This window comes from Pinus tabuliformis, chromosome 7, assembly GCF_031772625.1.
Source record: "Pinus tabuliformis cultivar Carrire ecotype Pingquan chromosome 7, CPIR1, whole genome shotgun sequence".
Lineage (NCBI taxonomy): Eukaryota > Viridiplantae > Streptophyta > Pinopsida > Pinales > Pinaceae > Pinus > Pinus tabuliformis.
In genome coordinates this window covers 766855664-766873961 of record NC_142293.1, presented here as the reverse complement: position 1 = coordinate 766873961, position 18298 = coordinate 766855664, and positions in this window count along the sequence as shown.

Here is an 18298-nt window from a genome sequence, read left to right as displayed (position 1 = left end):
ACATATAACTAGGACAAAGGCTTTGACCATGTGTCAAAAGGAAGTTTCAGAAAACTAGTTGGAAATAAATGGCAAGCACGCGGTTTTGACAATGCAATTGAGAAGAGACAAAAACTAGAATTAAAAAATGAAAATACTTGAATACATCAATCCAATAATGACATGTCACATTCTCCACAAGTACCATTACTATTAAATGTACACTAGAAATAATCTTAAAATCATTTACCACTATGCGAAGAAGGTAGCGATTAGGTGGCATGCACACGTTATGTGATGTTGGAGGATCAAATCAAAATTCGACGAGACAATCCACGAAAGAGGAAGCAAGAGAAAATGATGGCGTATTTAATTCCAATTTAATAAAAACCAACGAAGCCTCAGGTGTGCATAACATTCTTCCATAAATTCTGTTAAGTGTTAATTGAAAACTTGATGACATTCCAAACACCCCAAGCCTTGTGGTTTCCGATTTTAAACTGTTAGATTATTTGAGGATTGAAGAATTCCATAACAATTTTGTAATGAAAAAAAGAAATGTTTTCTTTGAGGATGATGACATTACAGTCGAACCTCGAACTAAGGCCAGGTCTGATCTTACAGGAAAAACAAAACTTGAAGTATGCATGCATTATATCAAAAATATTAGAGGAGACCCGTTGGAAGAAAGAGACCAATTTTTGGCAGATCTTAAGGAATAAAGTGCTTAGGAAATGTTAGAAGTTCATGAATGGTTAATATTTGATGAAAACTTAATTTTTTTTGCACCAGTAATTTATCAGACTACTTTATTAAACATGCCACTACCACCACTAGTTCATTCTTCATTGCCATAACCACCACGACCCACCCATCGTTTTTATGCACTGAGTATCTCAACATGTGTTGAAACTTCAAAACAACAATCACATGAAGTCAAAGTGAATGAATTAGTGCCCCATTCTACAGAACCAATTCACGAAGATCCACTTTAGCCTTCATATGCACCTGTTAAAGAAACACTAAAATTTTTGTCTTGATCTATCTTTTATTCTTCGAAGTATTTCGTATATATATATTTTTAAAGTTTTCAACTCATAGAGAACCGACAATGAATTGTATATATCATCTTTTTTATTTTTGTATCACTCCAAATCTTCCCTTCTTTAGGACAAAGAAGGCTTTGAGGGTGGGGTAGATGTTGGAGGGGCTAGTCGACTCAATTGACTAGCCCTGTTGAGTCAGAAAACATACAATGTAAAGATTACTGTTAATATACTAAAGTTGGATTAGTTAAGAGTCTGATCAGATAATTAGGCTGCTGTAACTATCGTGACATGATAGAAATATCTGTCTATGTATTAATGTATCATTTCTACTTGGATTTTAAGAGACATAATATAAAGTGCGTTTCGACTGGTTCTCCACTACTTGCACCTCCTCTCTTTCTCTCTGTTATGTGCTTTTCTATGTGAATACTTGATGTCTATGCTACTGGTAACCATGTGCACTTTTCCATAGATTATAACACCAACAAATTGGGATTGGAAGTTTGTGATCATCCAAGCCCATGTCCATTGGGATGGGTAAATAAGAAAGTGGTAATAAGGGAAAACAAACAATGTAAAATTAGATTATCTATTTGTGTTGATTTTATTGATGTAGTTCCCCTTGCTGTATGTGGAGTGGTGTTTGGAAGTCCCTATATTTACATGCAGATATTCAACTAGTATTTCGTTGTCAAGGACGGAAAATAATTCACCATCAATGGGCACAAAGGCAAGTCCAAAATTTCACTGGTAAGTTCTAATCAAGCTAAGAAATTGATTAGTTATAGAAAGATGTTTTTATTTTTTTTAAGAGAAAATCAATATGTAGAAGAGTCAATAAGAGAAAATTCATCCCTGGTGGGGTGTACTAAGAAGCAAAGACAACAACTAGAAGAGTTTCTACATGCATATAGGGATGTGTTTCAAGATCTTAAAGGGATAGTGCCCAAGAGGGAAGTGGAACACAAGATCCAACTATTGTCAGACTCCTCGTTGCTAAACATTGGGATGTATAGGCAATTCTTTATAGAAGCAAGTGAGGTAAAGAATCAGTTGTGACAACTACTGGAAGAGGGTTTCTTTCAACCAAGTATCTCACCATGATGGTTACCCATCACCATTGTGCCAATAAAGATGGGAATTGGTAGATGTGTATTGATTACAAGGCTTTAAACAGAATTATGCTCAAGAAAAAGTACACCCTACCTAGGATAGATGATTTATTGGATCAATTGCAACAAGAAAAATAATTCACCAAGATGAACTTAAACTCTATATATCACCAAGTTCGAGTCAGAGAATAAGATACTTGGAAGACTACCATCAAACTAGGTAGGGTTTGTATGAGTGGTTAGTCATGCCATTTGGCCTATGCAATACATCATCTACATTTATGAGGTTAATGAATGATAGGTTGAACCCTTTTATATATTCGTTTGTTATTATTTATTTGGATGATATACTGGTATACAATGCCACATGGGAGGAGCACATATCACATTTAACATAGGTTCTAGAGAAATTGAAGATGTATTGACTGCTAGAAAATCTCAAGAAGTGAGAGTTTACACTACAATCTTTCGTGTATCTAGGGTATGTGATAAGTGGAGGAGAGTTGAAGATATATCCTGCTAAGATGGAAACCATCATGAAGTGGCTAGTGCCTCCTAATGTTTATGAAGTCAAGAGTTTTCTTGGGTAGCACAATACTTGAGGAAATTCATAGCCTAATTTTTAGCAATAACATCACCAATCCATGCCATAACAATGAGTGGAAAGGGTTTCCAGTCACGGAAGGGTTAGCAAAGGATCTTTGAGGAGTTAAAGAAGAAGATCACTCAAGCGCTAGTTATGGCATTACTAAACTTGCATCAATCATTCAATGTGGAGACAAATGAGAGTGGGTATGCTATGGGACCAGTCTTGACGTAGGGAGGAAGAAATGTATGCTATCATTTTGAAGTATTTCATGGGGGAAGTTATCAAATACCCTACCTATGAAATGGAGCGTTATGCCCCGGAGCAATCTATGAAGAAGTGGAAACACTATATAATCAGAAAGGAAACAATAATCTACACAGATCACCAACCACTATAATACTTGCATGCCTAGAGTAAGCCACAACATACCAAGAATTATAAGTGGATGGGGATTTTATAATAGTTTCATTTAGTGATAAGGTATAATAAGGGAAACATAAACAAGTTGGTTGAGATGCTTTCAAGGCCACCCACAACAAGGCATAGCTTTGGAAAATATGATGCACAAGGAGCCATTCACCCTTGATGCATATAAATAGGCATATTCAAAGGATGGGGAATTCAAGGAGGTGTTTTAGTAGTTTCAAATCTAGATTCATGTGCATGATGGTTGTTGTCATTCGGTATTTTTGAGGTTGAGGGAGTAAACACATTGGACAACATCAAAAACACTTTGGAAGCTGGGATCTAGCCCTGCCAACTTCAGAGAGGGATCTCTCTATTTAATTTAGCTTTGTTTAGTGTAGGTTTTAGGCTAGCTATGATTGTATTTGTTTGTTTTGTTTGAAAGTTTGGTTGATTTGAGTGTTATAATTCCATTGGGCTATGGATTCTATAAACTAAACCAGAGTTTGCATCATTTTTTAGAGGAGTTATCACAAGGCAAGCTAGGTTGCAGTAAATGGATCTTTGCAGAATTTAAATGGATGGTGGAAAAGAAGAAGTGTAAGGTTCAATAAAGACCAAAGAGCAATTAAGAATTCTTTGACCCGACTTTAGTGGAAAACATTTAAATTAACAACAACCAAAATAGGGCGCTCTTGATAACGAATCTTATTTATCACAGTTTCTGTTGATTAATTTAGATTTAGAATAATAGAGGAAAGAAATAACAACATTTAAACAAATAGACAGAGGAGACACATCACCATTTAGTACACCACATGAATCCTGTGAAAGGTCCCTGTATTATTGAAGCTCCAGTGCTTGAAAATTAAAATATGCAAAAGGAAATTACATTCAGAAATCAACAACAATACTTCAAGTAGTGAAGTATTTATAATAAAAATTACAATAATGCTTTACAAAATCGCTGTCAAATCGACAATGTATTATTAACCTAATTACAAACTAATATCATCTAATCTTGGAAAAGGAATAGGCCACGTAGGCTCTTGAGAAGAACGGTGGCCCTGTTTGGATAGTTTTAGTTGCTGAGTCATCCCAAAACAGAATGCGATGCTGAACTGACTCTTGTGCTGGCTGTTACGCTGGCAAAACCTTTTTGCTGCTCCTGAGTTATTCCTTAATCCAATAAATCAAGTAACTCTTCCCATCTCTTTTTATCTGGCACTGTTAACTTTGTCACCCCGCGATAAGCTTCATCTACCTCTTTACATTTAGCAAAAGTTGGTTTCACGGTAAAAATGTGTTTTACCTCATTTTGCACATGAAAGCTGTTTTACATGGTCCCCAAAAATGCCTTTACTGTCATACTCCCTTTGATTCGACTGAATTTAATGCTTCTTTTGGCTACCTCTTTCATCTTCAGCATATAGTCCTCCTAAGTGATCAACTTGTCATTAATGGCATAAATACTGGGCAGGCCCTTCTCCATTAAGGCTTCAATCCTGTTTGTAAATCTGTTCACCTGCAGCTCCAAAGTTTTACACCTTTCCTCTAACTGGTCAATGAGATTTCTCTTTGTCAAGACTTTCTTGACTTCTGGAATGGTAGCAGTTCTGTCACTGACTCCCACTTCCTCCAGCTCATATCTAGACTTTAAGTTTAAGAACCTGATAATATTGGCAGCTTCTATTGGCATTTCTCCTAGTTTTTCCCTTCCTTGCACAATAGTTTCAGTGGCCTTCTCTATTAACTCTTTCTACTCAAATATGATTTGGATAGAAGGCCAAATCTCATTCATTGAGTCAAGTATGTTCATCCAAATTGTTTCCTTGGCTTGGGCCAAGGTCTGGCCAATTGAAGTGTCTCTCTCTACCTGGCGCAACTTTTCCAACAGTCTTTGGGATTTCTCCAATTTAGCAGTCCGAGCAGCTTCAACTTTGGCCTTCTGGACTTCCAAAGCTTTGAGTTGGCCATGCAAAGTCTCAATTTCCTTTGACTGCAATGACATGTTTTGTAGTGTCTGTGTCACCTGTTCAGCACTGGGAGTCTGAGTTGAAGTAGTAGATGCAGTAGTTGCTCCTATTGATGGCAGTTGAGAAATAGGTACAACATCCAAGGGAACAATAACCATCTTCAAACTGTCTTCCTTCTTCTTTATCAGTTTTTCCAACTCTACTTCCATCTGTCTGATCTATATATTTTGGTCAATAATTAGTTTCATCATGTATGCTTTCTAAGCTTCACCTTCTTCAATGTCCTTAGTCATTGGATCTTCTGTAGTTGGCAGTTTGATCCGTTTCCTTAATGTTGCAATGTCCAGGTTTTTCTTCCTAATAATCTCTTCAGCAGCAATAACATATTTAGGGTCATACCCTATCTTGATTACCAAGTCTTCCAAAGACTTGATCCTGTTATCTTTGGCTAAGGAGGAAACCTTCTCCATCTTCAACTATGATTATACATTTGCAAAAGAAACGTGTAATTTGGACAAGGACATGGAAGTGCTAGTCAGAGTGGAGGATATCATCTCACCAGTTTGTTTGTGCAAATCCATTTGATCAATGGGATGAATGTCCTTTGTACTGAAATCAAAGGTGTTGCTCTTGTAGTTAGCTGCTGATTTTGGGCTGTGAAGTCTGGGCCTCAAGAAAGGCCATCTTCATTTTACCATGCTCAATATCAAACACTGACATAAGTCTACTTTGTGAGCTGGAAGTTTGCTTCCAGAATTGGTTGTAAGTGCTGTTATTCAAGATTTAATTCTCGAGCTTTATTTCTCTGTACCTATCAAACACTGTCTTCTCTTTTTCTGTTTGGACAGTGTGTGATTCTAACTTAGTCTCCTTATGACCCTGTGAAGATGAAGGTTCAGAAGGAGATGTAGTGAAATTGGTGGTTACAGGTGGTGAATCTGTGATGATGATAGCTGCCTGTTCTTCAGTCTCTTTGTATACTTACAGTTTGTGAGTCACCTTAGTTCTCTTTCTATAACCGATTCTAAATTCGTTAGATTCACTCCCGGTGGTAGATGATGACCTTTCCTCCCTCTTCCTTTCGTTAGATTTTTCTTGAGGAATAGGATTCTGCAAACTAGAAGTGGAAACAAGTTTCTCTTCAGCCTCTGAGTTTTGAAATGATGCCATAGGGGACATAAGACCATGTGAAGATCAAGCTGAACTTCATTTCTTTCAGTATCTTTTCTGCCTCCTCACCTGCTGTCCTTGTGTTGCACACAAATGGGCCCATCTGTGTTTTAATTCTAAATTGTGCCTTCTTCTTGGCTGCTACAAAGTGGATGTCATCTGAGTTCAACATCTGCCTGATATACTCCAGTGCAAAGATCCTCATTGGGAGGTACATGGGGAGTTTATATCAGTCCAATTCACATATATAGACTCTAATATCTATGTAGTTTTGATACAGGTACCAATCTCCTGTCTTTGCTTGGTATGATAGATCCAAAATTCTTTTTGATCTCCTCACTGATTCTGCCTTGCACTGCACTATTGAGAACGTTCATAGCTAGATGAACAAAGTCTTCAATAAATTGTTTGTATGTGAATTCCTGTTGATCTTTCATGACCAGTGAGGTCCAAAAGGTCATTGGTTGTTGGTCCCCTGCATCATCCAACTTCTGCAATGCAAAAATGAACTTTTCTGCTTGATAGTAGATGAACATGTAAATTAAAACAGAGGTGTAACTAAACACCTGCTCTGTAGGAAACTTAATGAATTTCTCATGGATATTGTCAGCCAAGAATTGACTGAAATTGAAAATTGTAGAGGGCTTGCTGTCTGTGGAAAATGTGGAGAGGAATCCTAAAATGGGCTCATCTACCCACTGATCAAAATGATAGCCTAGAATGTAAGAAAGGATGGAAATAATCTGTTTGGCCTGATCAGGGAAAATGGAAGAAGGATAAGGAGGATTCTTCTTGGGCAATTGGGCATTCTCTCGCAAGAAAATCTAAAAAATTCTAGCTCTGGTGGCAAAATCCAGCTTTTGATAAAGCTGGGTGAGGGCTTCTAGGGAGAAAGGGGCAACATTTTCCACAGAAGGGGCCAACATCATTTGGTCAATGGATTTGGCTGTAATGGTGAAAAAAATGTCACCTGTAGGGGAAATTACGGCTCTCTGGGTAGGGACATAACAAGCTTGACATCTTCTGGTAAATTCTAGGGCTTGGAATGTCAAGGGAAATATATAGTGGGGGGAGTTTGAATCCCAGAGTCCTATCTCATCAGTCTTATCAGTGTGTTTATCCTCTAACCAACAATACAACTCTAGGAAATCACAATCACAGAGAGTTTCAGTTATCCTGTAATCCCTGTCTGCTAATGGTGTATGATCCAAATCTATAGAAGGTGGAATTAAAGGGTTAATGGCCTTGTCCTAGGTCTTAGTTTTAGGAGGCATGACTATAGAAGTTTTTCTGAAGAATATAAATATGTAGAGGAGGCTTACAGGGCTCATAAATGATGAAAATTTGTCAGGCGAAAAGGAAAAAGGAAGATTAGTGAATGCAGAGTGCTGGTGGTGAAGAAGCTCTGATGAAGATCGTTGTAAGAAATTATGAATAGCAGAAACAGTGAAATATTGAGAATGATGGGCTTTGGATTTATTTAAACATTTGTGACAGAGTCCCATTGGAAATGGCACGGGACCATTACTGAACGGTTACCTGGGAAAAATTAAATGAGAAACGGGTATTAAGCGGGAAAGCATTTAATTGGCCCAACAATCTAAACAGGTGGCGGGCAGAGAGTGGTGGGGGCACAACAGGAACAGATAAGGGATAGGCGGTTTCCGGAGGGGGTGATGGGCAGTAAGCGGTGGGGGGGGGGGGGGGGGGGGGGGGGGGGTGCGAAATCATTGCGACGTGCCATGTAGGGGGTAGGGCCCGGCGGGAGAAACCACCTTCCGAACTCCCCCCCCAGCGGTAAAGGGAGAATGCGAAGGGGGGGCCAAAAAAGAACAAGGGCTGTGGATGGAGTGGGGGATCAGATCCCGAGGTGTTGAATGCGACTGAGGGTTAATCACAAATGACATAAAATATTTGTCCACTTGTGCTTGTATCATTTCCTTTTCAAACTTAGGATAAGGGGGAAATATAGGATATGAAGTATTTTATCCCCGCACACATATTTATCCTTTGAACTTAGGATAAGGGATTAATAATAAAATATTTTGAAATATATTATGCATAGCATGCACTTTTTCCCTTTTTTCCATATCCTCAAACTTAGGATAAAATTCATGCATGCTAATATTTAAGCAAACCACCTAATCTACCTACCCTTAGCTAGACTAGCATTTTTTATTTTGATCTCTAGGGTGCACTTAGACTAGCAAACCCATTTTTATTTTCTTTTATGCAGAAAGAAAAACTATCTAACCTATCCCTTATTTCTCCTATTGACCCAAATTAAACAGTTGGGTCAATGTCATTTTCTACCTAACTAATGATTTACCCAGATTAAACTGTTGGATAAACCTTTATTCTCTATCTAATTTACAAAATTTAAAGAAGTCTAATCATGATTAAACAATACGATCAAACTGAAGCTAGTGATTGTGGCATTTTGAACAAGCTACACACAACTTTATTTTTCAGAAAGGAAGCAAAAACTAGGTATGAGTAGTGGCATTTAGACTTGCAACACTTTCAATATTATTCTTTTTTGATTTTCTTTCTTTTGGTGGGGTTCAATCTTTTTTCTTTTCAATATTTTTGTTTTTCTCTTTATTTTTCTTCTTTATACCCTCTTTTCATTTTTTATTCTATATATATATATATATATATATATATTTGTTATTTGGAAATCATTGGCAGATTGACAAGTATTTACAAAATAGGATTCTTGAGATATAATACTCAATTACCTTGAGATCCTATAAATTATAGGACCCTAACAGTGGCTCCAGCTGGGGATGGCACTCTCCCTGTGAGGTGCCAAGAACATGTGATCAATAGCCTTGAGTTTTTATTTCAGCAACCTCCACCTCAGATTTCTTTATTGCAGTATTTATGGTAACTCATCAATAGAAGCTCAGGGCCTTCTCTGTAGGCTTCAACTTCTGTTAATAGGTCACCCAATCCAAAGAATAAGGACAATGATATTTACAATAAGAAATGTCATGAAAACATCTATTTATCATAAAAGTAGTGTTTGAGCATCTCGCCATTGACAGGTCCACCCGGTACTTCTGTCCCATCCAAATTTCTGATAAAAAATGCATTATTCCCTCTAAAAGCATAAATGACATAAGGACCCATCCATACATTCTCAAATTTTCTATGCTTCCCTTTATCCTTTCTCCTTGAATCCCACTTTAAAAATTTATCACCAATGGTGAAATCATCGGCCTTTGTCCTTTTGTCAAAAACCTTCTTAATATTCTCATGAATGACTTGAGCCTTGTTATACACTTCTTCCCTGGATTGCTGCAACTAGATTGTTTGATCAATCCTCCTTTGAATGTCATTTGGCTCGGTCTACAATTCTTGAATTAATTTCATGACTGGAACTCCCAAAGAGGATGGAAAAACAACATCCATTCCATAAACCAATTGGTATGGAGACATGCCAATTGATTTCTTAGTAGTGAGCCTATCAACCCAAAGTGAATTTATGAGTTTGTTATGCCATGACTTTTTGTTGTCTGCTAACAATTTCTTGATAATGTTTACCAAAATTTTGTTTGAAGATTCAACCAACCCATTACCTTGTGGGTAATAAGCAGTTGAATGCACCAAAGTGATATGGTACTTATTGCAGAAGTCTATCATTTTCTTAGACCTAAAGGTTGCAACATTGTCTGTAATAAGCTTGTTCGGGCAGCCAAATCTGGAAAGGATATTGGTTTCTAGGAATTTGATGATCACAATATCTGTATCTAGTCTAGAAGGAGTGGCCTCAATCCATTTGGTAAAGTAGTCAGTAGCATTGAGGATCCATTTATGTTTAGCAGAGGATGGAGGATGGATTTCTCTAATGAAATCCAATCCCCACTGGTTGAAAAGGCTTTCAACAGATATGGGATTTAGAGGTAAAGGAAAAAGTTTTTTTTTTCCCTCAAAGATTTGACACTTGTGGCAAGAGGTTACCTTCTTATGAACATCTGGAAAAAGTATAGACCAGTAAAAACCATCTCTAAGGATCAGTGGTTTTCCAATACAGATGGCCACCATAGTCCCCTTCAAGGAATTCCTGCATTGTTCTTTTTGCGTCATCACTCAATAGACACTTTAGTAGAAGACCACGAGCATCTTTCCAATATAAAAAATTTTCTAAGATGAAAAATTTAACTGCTTTTAGTTTCAGAAATCTAGCCTTTGTTTTTGTTAGACCAAGAGGAGCATTTAAATTAAATAAAACATAAATAAGGTTTGCATACCAGGGTGAGGTCATGAAAGCCTCATCTAGTTGTGGAGTCGCCTATTCCTCTTGATCATCCAATTCAGCTACAAAGTTAATATCTAAAGCATTAAAATTAGATTCAACCATCAATTTGGATAATCCCTGTCCTTTAATGAGCTTGGTTGGCTTGATTTCCATGTCATATTCCAGAATGATGGCAATCCATTTGCCTCTCTTGCCATCTGGTCCATTCTGTGTCAAGATGTCTTTAACTACAACATTAGGTACATAAGCAATTATGTGAGAATGAAGGATATATACTCTGAAATATTTAATTGCTTTTATCAGTGCAAAAGCCTGTTTTTCCATTATGTTGTACTTGAGTGCAACATCCCTTAAAGCCTTGCTGAAGAAAGCAATAGGTTGTTCATATCCATCAACATTTTTCTGCAAAAGGACAACTGCAACAGTATGTTCAGAAGCAAATGAAAAAATTATAAAATCTTTAGTAAAATCTGGACTAATAAGGATTGGTGCCTTGGTTAATGCCTGTTTAACTTGGTCAAATGATTGCTTAGCTTCAAGGTTCCATCTGATTTCAGAATCACGTTTTAACATGTTTGTGATATTTCTAAGAAGTTCTGCAAGGTTAGGGATAAATCTCCTTAGGAAGTTTATTCTTCCAATGAATGATTGAAGTTCTTTAATATTTCTTGGATGATTTATTTTTAGAATAGCTTCAATCCTTTTAGGATCAATTCTAATACCTTCCTTAGATATAATGTGACCAAGAAGTTTTCCTTCTTCAAGGCCAAAGACTGTTTTCTTAGGATTTAATGAGATCCCAAACTTTCTACACTTTTCAAAAACTCTTCTTAGGTGCATGAGATGCTCTTCATCAGATTTAGAATATACAGTTATGTCATCCAGATAGATCACAATAAATCTACCAATTTCATTAGCAAAAGCAATATCCATTGCTCTCTAAAATGTGGCTCCAACATTCATTAATCCAAAAGGCATCTTCACATACATGAAGGTACCCCAAGGAGTAGTAAAGGTTGTTTTTTCTTGATCCTCTAGATGAACTAAGACCTGATTATAACCTGAGAATCCATCTAATAAGGAAATCCTAGAAGATCCAACTACCTTTTGCAGAATATGATCCATTTTAGGTAAGGGATAGTTGTCTTTTAGGGAAACTTTGTTTAGGTTTCTAAAATCTATACACAATCTGATTTCACATGTTTTCTTCCTAGTTGGTACAATGTTGGAAACCCACTTAGAGTACCTAAGAGGAACTATGATTTTGGAATCATACATTCTTTTGATTTCTTTCTCAATTAAAGGCATCAAAACCGGATTTATTCTACGAAGTTTTTGTTTAAAGGGTTTCTGATCTTCCTTAATTGGAATTTTGTGTTGTATAATTTCAGTGTCATATGTTTTAAGATATTCATAGATCCAGGAAAAAACATCACTAAATTCCTTGAATAAAGCAATATACTTTTGTTTTTCAGCTGCTGGGATTGATTTAGACAGTTTTATAATTTTTGGGTCTTTTTTAGTACCCAAATTAAAATCTTCAACAACTGATCCTGAGTGCTCAATCTTAGGGTTTTTAGTCACATCATTGAAATCAAATAGTTCTTCTAATGGAGCTAGACCCCTAGGCAAATTATTATCTTTAAGCTGGAGTGTTTCAAACTCTTCTTTTTCTAGGTCTATTTCAAGAAATTCTGGTTTATTTACAACTTTATCTAAGGGAGTATTTACATCTAAATTATCTAGTTGCCTTTCTAGATCAGAATGTTCAACAATTTGACTATCTACTTCAGATTCCAAATCAATACTGTCATCTTGAAATTCATCTTTGGATTGCAGGAAACTCTCAATCTGTTTATCATTTCCAAATACCTACCAATATCTCATGTTATCAGGTACAACTGGTCGGTGTTTCATCTCCAATACATATTATTGATTAGGATAAGGCATTTTACAAGAACTGGCTGAAAAAGCCAGATTGTTTGGAATGATGTTTTGTTTTCTAGGAATTGTAGAAAGGTCATATTCAAGGAAACTTTCTAGGAAGTCCAACACATCATTTCTATATGCCCTCATCCTAGGATGTTTAGTTGAATATTCCCCTTTAATTTGCTTAATAATTAATTCAACATCCCCCTGTATAGAGATTCTTTTTGCACCTAACTTTTTTAGAAATTGAAATCCGAGAATAAGGGCTTCATACTCTGCTATGTTATTAGTGCATTGAAAATTAAGCCAATATGAATGACCCTCAACATGATTATTTTCTGTATTGACTACCCAAATTCCTGCTCCAACACCATCTTTGCTGCAAGAGCCATCAAAACTCATGTTCCAAAGAGGTTCAGGAGGAGTTTTTAGTTGTGTTATTTGCGTTTGGGCTGGGTCTGATTTAGAAATTTCTGTCTCAGCATCGATTACTTGATTTTTGATATCCCCATCATTGCTAAGAATAAACAAATATAAATCTGAATGAACAAAATAAAGTGGATAATTTTGAGGTCTGTCTTGAGTACTCACCATAAATTTCATTAAGGTCTCCCTATACAGTATCCTTTTCTGCCCAAAAACTGGTATGGTAGCATAGGTTATGTCCATTTGTAGGGTCCCTTGTAATTTTTCTCCCATGAGCGTAACAACAACATGCCATACTTAGGGGGAATGTCTACAACCACTATGTCCATTACTAGACTTTTAGCAGGGATTTGGGCTAAAGTAACACATAGGTCTTTGATAAGACCTAGGCATCTAACTTTGTTGGAATCAAAGGAATACAAGTCTTTGTAGGGTCTAGTAATGTCAAGTCCTAATTTCTCCATCACAGCTTTAGGCATTAAATTGTGGGATGCACCTGAATCTAACATAACATTGTGGAGAATCTTGTCATGAATATTCAGGCTAACATAGAATGGAGGAAATCCTCCTTCCTGTGGTTTGCCTTCAACTTTTGGTCCAAATAAGAGTTCATGCTAGTCATCATTCAAATTTACAGAGTCAATGTTTTCCCCAATGTTTAAGGCTTTCATTACTTGGGGTCTGTACATATTTTTCTCATTAACTCTGTGAGAGGAATGGGGATTTTCAATTTTTCCAGTTCATTCTCAATGTTGAACGATGTTTGAATCTTGATTGAATTGGGAAGTTCAGGTTGTTCTGTAATTTGTTTTGTCATAGGCTCTTTTTGTTGACTGGTGGTTGGGACATCTGTTTGAGTAGTTTTAGAAACACTGTCAACAACCTTATTGAAAAGGATTTCTACCTTTTTCTTACCAGAATTATTCACAGTTTTCTTAGGAAGATTATCTGTGGTTTTCCTAAGTTCATTTTTCAGATGACTTTTTAGCAGGTTTTTATGAGATTTTGGCATTTAAAGTGTCTAGATTCTTTTTGCTTCTAAGATTATATTGCCTATGGACTTCCATTATGGCACTTTCAAACCCTTTTTTGTATTCATCTGACTCTTCAAAATCCAGTTTAGTTTGGGCTATGAGAAAAAGTTGCTGCTCCTCTTGAGTGAGGAAAACTATTTCATCATCATTTATCCCCAACAAATTTATTTGATTATCTTCCAAATCTTCCATAATATTCCCCTCATCATCTGTGTAATTTTCCTGAAAAGGTGGCCAAACCTACTGGTCTAGACCCTTTTGTTCTCTTTGTTTAATTCGTGGAACATTCCTTCTAAAGTTTTGTTTCTAGTTTGAGGGACATTTTGGTTTTCTCTTACTTGAGTTTGGTCATTAATTTTCACTCTTTGCATCATTTAATTCACTACTCTTACTAAGTTATCAATCTTATGATCAACAACATAAGTAGAAGGTTCTTCTTTTATGGTAACTCTGTGTTCAGACTTAATTTCGGCTTTTTTGGCCAGGATCTTATCTTAAACTTTAATTGCATTTGCTTGCATTTCTTCCAAAGTTGTCGAGTCTCTCTCCCTAAGTTGATATTCCATGTCTACAACAAAACCGTATGGAAAATCAATCAAAGCTAGGCCAGGGGAGGGTCTGATGTCTTCTGGAATGGTGTTGTAAATAATATTAAACTGTTCACAACATTCTTCCACACTTTCATTTGGTTTTCTTTTCAGTCTTTTATATCCATTTAGGAGTTGAAGTGGATTTTTCTTGATCTCCCATATAGCTAATAAAGTTTGATGGAAAGAATCAAGGTTGGATATATTTCCTGCAGGTAAACCTCTAAACAGTTTTTTGACATCACCTCCTAAACTTTGGGTAAACAGTCTCATTTTAACATAAGCTTCATCTACTTCTTGGAGGTCAAACACATCATTCATCCCGTCCACACACCGCTGAGCAGTATAAGCACTAGTGTTATCAAAGGTTACAATTTTAGATTGATAATCTCCAGGCATAGCATTCAGCTGGCCTAGCAACACCAAAGGTGCATACCTACCTCCCATAACTGTTCTGGAAGATTGACTTGAAGAAGGGCCTAATGGAGGTGTAGTTTTGATAACTACAGGGATAGTAGGAATAACAGTTTGAGAAATCAAATGTGAGGAGGTTGATACTATGGAATGAGTAGGACTGGGAGGCTGTAGATGTACTGAATGAGAGGATTGACTAAACAAAGAGGCTGCTGCAACTGTTAAAGCGGAAAATTCAACAGATTATTGAATAAAGGATTCTTCAATAGCCTGATCCAACACTGAAACTAGACCTTGTAATTTTTCAAATTGTTGTATACATTCAAGATAAGGATCAGTTTCAAAGAGTTGGGTTTGGGGTATATATGGTTGTAGTATGGCTTTATCTATGACCGTTTTATCTAAAAAATCTTGAGACTTTGATCTAAACAAACTTTGCTGGAAAGGCAAATCAAACTCTATATCTTGTATAGTTTCAAATTTCTCTGGAAGAGACTTAGACCTTGACAAAGGAATATTCTTAGGAAGAGAATTGAATCTATACAATGGGCTATTACTACCTTGAATCTCTGTAAAAATCTTCTTTCTCACCAGCTTCTTAGGGTTATCTACAAATTCAACAGGGTTGGGATCAGGGTGAGATATAGCGAAAATTCTTTTGGGAGCCAAGTCTATTAAAAATCATCAAACAAATAAAATCAACTCAATGACATAGTAGAATATTTACAAAATAACAACCTCAGTTCATGTATTTCATAGTAATGATATCATAATTGTTTAATGAAATACTGATGAAAACCAGATATTCTAGGTTCGATCCCCAGTATGGTCGCCACTATGTTGTCGTTCTATATTTTTGAGGTTGAGGGAGTAAACACATTGGACAACATCAAAATCACTTTGGAAGCTGGGATCTAGCTCTGCCAAATTCAGAGAGGGATCTATCTGTTTAATTTAGCTTTTTTTAGTGTAGGTTTTAGGCTATCTATGATTGTATTTGTTTGTTTTGTTTGATTTGAGCATTATAATTCCATTGGGCTATGGAGTATATAAACAAAACTAGAGTTTGCATCAATTTTTAGAGGAGTTATCACAGGGCAAGCTAGGTTGCAGTAAATGGATCTCTTCAGAATTTAAATGGATGGTGGAAAAGAAAAAGTGTAAGGTTCAGTAAAGACCAAAGAGAAGTTAAGAATTCTTTGACTCGAGTTCAGTGGAGAACATTTAAATTAGTAATAGCCAAAATAGGGCGCTCTTGATAACGAATCCTATTTATCACAGTTTTTGTTGACTAATTCAGATTTAGAATCACAGAGGAAAGAAATAACATCATTTAAACAAATAGACAGAAGAGACACATCACCATTTAGTACACCACATGAATCCTGTGAAAGGTCCCTATATTATTGATTCTCCAGTGCTTGAAAATTACAATATGCAGAAGGAAATTACATTCAAAAATAAAAAACAATACTTCAAACAGTGAAGTATTTATAATAAAAATTACAATAATGCTTTGCAAAATTGTTGTCAAACCAAAAATGTATTATTATCCTAATTACAAACTAATATCATCTAATCTTGGCAAAAGAATAGGCCACATAGGACGTTGAGGAGAACGGTGGCCCTATTTGGATAGTTTCAGTTGCTGAGTCATCCCAAAACAGAATGCGATGCTGAACTGACTCTTGTGCTGGTTGTTGCGCTAGCAAAACATTTTTACTGCTCCTGAGTTATTCCTTAATCTAGTAAATCAAGTAACTCTTTCCATCTCTTTTCATCTGGCACTATTAACTTTGTCACCCTGCGGTAGACTTCATCTACCTCTTTATATTTAGCAAAAGTTGGTTTCACGGAAAAAATATGTTTTACCTCATTCTACACATGAAATTCGTTTTACATGTTCTCCAGAAATGCCTTTGCTATCATACTCACTTTGATTCCACTGAATTTAATGCTTCTTTTGGCTACCTCTTTCATCTTTAGGATGTAGTCCTCCTGAGTGATCAACTTGTCATTGATGACATAAATATTGGGCAGTCCCTTCTGCATTAAGGCTTCAATCCTGTTTGTAAATCTGTTCACCTGCAGCTCCAAAGTTTCACACCTTTCCTCCAACTGGTCAATGAGATTTCTCTTTGTCAAGAATTTCTTGACTTCTAGAATGGTAGCAGTTCTGTCACTGACTCCCACTTCCTCCAGCTCATATCTAGACTTTGAGTTTAAGAACCTGATAATATTGGCAGCTTTTGTTGGCATTTCTCCCAGTTTTTCCCTTCCTTGCACAATAGTTTCAGTGGCCTTCTCTATTAACTCTTTCTGCTCAAATATGATTTGGATAGAAGGCCAAATCTCATTCATTGAGTCAAGTATGTTCATCCAAATTGTTTCCTTGGCTTGGGCCAAGGTCTGGCCAATTGAAGTGTCTCTCTCTACCTGGCGCAACTTTTCCAACAGTCTTTGGGATTTCTCCAATTCAGCAGTCCGAGCAACTTCAGCTTTGGCCTTCTGGACTTCCAAAGCTTTGAGTTGGCCCTGCAAAGTCTCAATTTCCTTTGACTGCAATGACATGTTTTGCAGTGTCTGTGTCACCTGTTCAACACTGGGAGTCTGGGTTGAAGTAGTAGATGCAGTAATTGCTCCTGTTGATGGCAATTGAGAAAGAGGTACAACATCCAATTCCTTCTTCAATGTCCTTGGTCATTGGATCTTCTGTAGCTGGTAGTTTGATCTGTTTCCTTAATGCTGCAATGTCCAGGTTTTTCTTCCTAATAATATCTTCAGCAACAATAACATCTTTAGGGTCATACCCTATCTTGATTACCAAGTCTTCCAAAGACTTGATCCTGTTATCTTTGCGAAGGAGGAGACCTTCTCCATATTCAACTGTCTGTACATTTGCAAAAGAAACCTGTAATTTGGACAAGGACATGGAAGTGCTAGTCAGAGTGGAGGATATCATCTCACCAGTTTGTTTGTGCATATCCATTTGATCAATGGGATGAATGCCCTTTGTACTAAACTCAAAGGTGGTGCTCTTGTAGTCAGCTACTGATTTTGGGCTGTGAAGTCTAGGCCTCAAGAAAGGCCATCTGCATTTTACCATGCTCAATATCAAACACTGACAAAAGTCTACTTTGTGAGCTGGAAGTCTGCTTCCAGAATTGGTTATAAGTGCTATTCTTCAAGATTTCATTCCTTAGCTTTATCTATCTGTACCTATCAAACACCATTTTCTCTTTTTATGTTTGGACAATGTGTGATTCTAACTCAGTCTCCTTATGACCTTGTGAAGATGAAGGTTCATGAGGAGATGTAGTGAACTTGGTGGTTGTAGGTGGTGAATCTGTGATGATGATAGCTG